Source organism: Neomonachus schauinslandi, chromosome 8, assembly GCF_002201575.2.
Source record: "Neomonachus schauinslandi chromosome 8, ASM220157v2, whole genome shotgun sequence".
Lineage (NCBI taxonomy): Eukaryota > Metazoa > Chordata > Mammalia > Carnivora > Phocidae > Neomonachus > Neomonachus schauinslandi.
The window spans coordinates 102,900,705-102,905,480 of NC_058410.1; positions in this window are offsets into that span (position 1 = coordinate 102,900,705).

The following is a 4,776-nucleotide window of genomic DNA, read 5'->3' on the forward strand; positions in this document are numbered from 1 at the left end:
GCTGTGCTCAAGGGACAGGAGTCTGGAAAGCAAATCAGTAGAGATGGCAACAGACCCGAATAAGCCAACTTGAACCAGCTCATAACCATGCCCCCCTCTTTTAAAATGAAAATGCAAGTTTCTGGGGTCATGCTTGATTCCCTAATTAATAACTGGTGAGTATTTTAACACTTTTCTTCGAAGAACCAAATATGTCAGTATCCAACTATTCAGTGTGCACATTGAGTATCCAAGCCTACATTATGTCATTTCTTTATCATGCTACTCTCTTGTGTCACTTCACCCCTCCCTTGGGTGAATAAGACATTGAAGGCCAAACCCCATCCATTTTACTGTTGCTTAGCAAGTTTTATAAAGGGCTAAGCTAAGAGAAGATATTTATAGGGAGTGTACATTATATCTGTATGTCTATATAGATCTCTACATCTATACATCTATATGTAAAGGGGGAGAGAGGGAAAGCGTTCCATCAATATTTAAAATATATTATAGATATATAAATGTTTTTTAATTTGCCAGAGTATGATATATTTTTAATTATCCAAATTGCCGAGAAGAGCACCTCTATTGGTTATATGTTCAGTGAGTGTTAGAGGTTTTCCAAAAGAAGAAATAGAGTCATTAGTTACTAGAGCATTGAATACAAAGGAACATAGATCTTCAGTAAGTGAAATTAAGAACTAGGAGATTTTAAAGGATATATTGAAATTTTTAGAAATGAGTTCAATCTTGGCTGTAACTCACAAGGTTCATGCACAGGAAGATTTGGGTTGCAAGTTTCCTAAAACAGAAAGCAATTTCATTATTTCCCACCACCACCCCTTCAAATCCATTTCCTAAATTTGCTCAGCCCTGCTCCAGGATGAAATCTTTAGCAATGAGGAACTCCCAAAACACACAGGCCTTTGTAGTGTTTCTATTGAATTTGGGTTTTAAAAGCCTTACAGAAGTCTTTGATGGGCCCTGTAAAAAAAAAAAAAAATATGTCACACCCTATCCCCAATACTGAAAGTTGACTGGTGTGTTATTCCCGAGATAAAGCACACTGTTGATGTCATAACTTCTTCTGGAATGATTGTTATTGTTTGTTTTGCAAGGGGGAGAAATACTAATCATGGATGTTTCTGCCACTTTTGAACTTGTTATTTCAAATTGAACCAATAGATGTCACTGTTCAGTCCTCTAGGAAGCCATGTGGGACAGAACCCATCAGACTTCAGGTGGAACTTGGAGTCCTATGCCCCATAATTGGTGACAGACTGATGAGCCGACACCTAAGGATGCCTCAACCTCTCCGAAAGACACAGATTTAACCTCTTCCTAACTTCCAACTTACAGCAAACATAGGACTTCTCAACCCACCCATGACCCTCCCCGTGCCCAGTGGCCGGGGCTCCTGTCACCTTCCACACACAGTTTGAGGACAGTCACGTGGTTAATGTTTGTTCAAAATCCTTCTTCCTAGGAGCTCTAAGAAGTGGAGCTGTCAGAAAGAGAAGCCTCTGGCTGCCAACCTCCCTTCCCCCACCACCACGCCCCATCCTCACCATCTCAAGTGTTGCCCCAAGTCCGAATTTATCTTTAGAACTCCTAATTCCCTTTTGATTGTGCTTCCTTCTGGCGAATTCTCTCCTCACCACAGATACCCCATTCCCACTGCCTGACCTGTCCTGTCCTCCACGTTAGATGCAAAATCATAAGATAAGGGTTTGGGTCCTGCTGCGACACCCACCCTCTGATCTGAAGCAGATTATGTGAACTCTCTGGACCCCGGTCATTTCATCTATAAAGTGAGTAATATCATTCTTACCCACCACTCATGCTTCTTGTAGAAACAGTAGGACATTGGATGTGAAAGCACATTGCAAGTGGGGAGTACTGTTTGCTTATTATGTGCTGGGACACCTGCTTTTCCCAAACGTGCCCATCCATGAGTATACAACTATTGAATGACAAATTTCCTCTGGGGGTCCTATGCCAAATAAACGTATGCTTGGGTAACAATTGAAGTAATTATTGAACATCTACTGTTAACCCAGGATAAGGCAGGATAAGAGATATGTATCACAGACTTACCTAGACTTAAGGAGTATAACTCTCATTTTGGACAGAGAAAAAAGACACAATTAATGATCAGAAAATAATAATTCAAGAATATAAAACAATAGAATGCTGACATATTTGGTTTTAAAACAAGGAAATAATGATGTGATCTGAGAAATTAACTAGATGGGGAGTTCTAATGGGCAGTGAGAACCACGGAGGGTGTTTTCAGCGGGGAAATGACATAAGCAAGGGTCTGGAGGCAAAACCGAGCATAAAGCATGTAAAGAACAGAAGCTATCTGCTTCAGGGAATAGAGTCCATGCTGGTGAGAAGTGAGATCCACCTTGGCTTGGTGAAATGGGATCTTGTTCCGGAGGACCTAACCTGCCTGGCAGAGAAGTTACTTTTGCGTTATCATATGTGGGCTTATTCTTTTCTGGATCCACTGATCAGAATTTGTATTATTCAAGTTTGGCAATAAAACATTTGAGGGTAGGTGTTTCCAATTCTTTTCAAAAGTACAACTTAGGTAGTTTCCTGAGGCAGAGTGAGACAATTCGGAAGTGGAAAATCCTAAACATATTGGTTATTCTGGGACTCTTCCTCATACACTGCAAGCTCATTTTCAACTCCACACTTTGCACATGGGGTGCCCCCAACATCTAGCATCTGTGCCCTTTCTCCCTAGACTTATTCAAATTCCACTTGACCCTCAGGTCCCCGTCCACAGTCCACATCCTTCGGAAGGTGAATCTGGCTCCTTCAATACCTACTTGAGGAAAGAGCCTCTCTTCTCTTCACTCTTTAAAGTTCCCTGAGAGGTACTTCATCATGCTTAAATTACTTAATTCTTCTTCTTGTTTACCCACCCGTGTGTAAAGGGAAAAGGTGGAGGTACCAATGCATAGAAACAGAACATCACCGGCAAGAACTCATTCTCATTACTCTGTGGGGGTGTTGTTTCATCACTGGAGTAGGATGAAAGCGTGATGAAGCAATGGGACCATCACAAGGGTTTCTGCAGAACAACACTAACCGTACTACTTAAAATATGAGTGAAACCCATAGTCATGATTCTACTTGTTCAGAGATCCGTCTAAGGGAATTCCTTTTTCAGTATTGAGTGGGCCTGAGTTACTTCACTGTGTAAATACCATAAGACTGGTTATGTGCTTTCCCATTTTACCTCCTGTATTGGAAGACTGCCTATGGCACATGGCTTCCTGTCTTCCCACGTGCTCAGAACCTTCACCACCATATCTGCCGATCCCTGGGAGAACATCCGCAGTCAAAACCAACACTTCTCCACCAGCTGCACATCTGAACCACCTGCACACTTATTTTCGCTTTTTTTGTATGTTAGCTATTGGTTGTGTTCTAGTTGTTCTTTAAACACTGTGGTCTAAGGACAACTTCCAGAGACTATGATAGCTATGGAAAGATCATTTCCAAGAGAGTCCAACAGTAGTCAGAGCCTACCAAATTCTGTAGCCATGGAAACTTTCTTTTCTGTCACAGTATCTCCTGGTACTAGTGCTCGGAGAGACAGCATACCCAGAGAAATGCTGCTTTAGTAAGCTGCATTAAAGAATCAAGAATTAAAATAACGTATTTGTGACTGGAGATTCTACAAGTATATGGCACGTAGTGAAAGTTAGCTTTCAGTGGAAATACAGAAGCTTTTGGCTGCTATGGAAATATTGCATAACACTGGAAGAACTTATTTGAAGAGTCTAATATTTCAGGGAACGTGTGAGAAGGTTGCAAGAGAAGCACCCTGTCTAACGGTGGAGAAAAAACAAATAAATGACCTCTCAAGATCGCCACTGAATTTATGATTCTCTGCAAAGACACAAAGTAACCTCTTGGAGTAAATTATATGTGATTATTCACATTATTCACATCAGCATAAGCCTTTAAGCAATAAAATATACCCTATTGCCTTCACATTTGCTAATTAATGGTCCTTTTGACCATGAATTATACTGTTAAGGCTGTTCTCATAATAGCTTATTACAGAAAAATCTGAAAACATCCTCATTCCTCATCACTCATAAAAATTTTAAATATTTTGTGTTACTAAAATTAACCTGAAAAAAATCCTTTATGATTCCACAATAAAAACTGAAAGGTAACTTGAGGCATAGCCAGACCCAAATCCTCAGGTCTAAACTGGACACACTTACAAAACAGCTATTTAGCAACTATGGAAAAAAGAATGGCAAAGAAGCACCTCTGAAGAGGAAATAAACACAATAAATGAGTATTGAGGAGGTCAGTACAATTCTGTTCACTTTATTCGGTCTTAGAATTATCTTCAAAAAATGTTAGGCACTAAATTTTCCCTTTGATGGGCTAAGTTGTCTCTGGTGTTGGGCAGGAGTTAGCAAAAGGTTTGGGCATGTGAATGGCTACTTATGCAAAATGTTTGAGAGCGTTCTGCCCAAAATGAGCTTCCCCACCTGCTTTTGGCCTCCTCTGGCCTCTGAGACATTTGTCATTTTTTGCCTTAAGGGATTATCACCCCAAAATACATTGCTAGGTATATATTATCTGAGAATAAAATATTTTAGTCTATCAACCCCCATGAAAACTTTAACATGAGGGAGTTTATGAAATTAATTACTTGATACCTAGCAGCAGCCAATGGAGATGAAATTAGGTGTGATAGAGCTTTTATCAATTATGGCACAGAGGGAGGTGGAAACTGTGTAATCCTTGGGTACATTT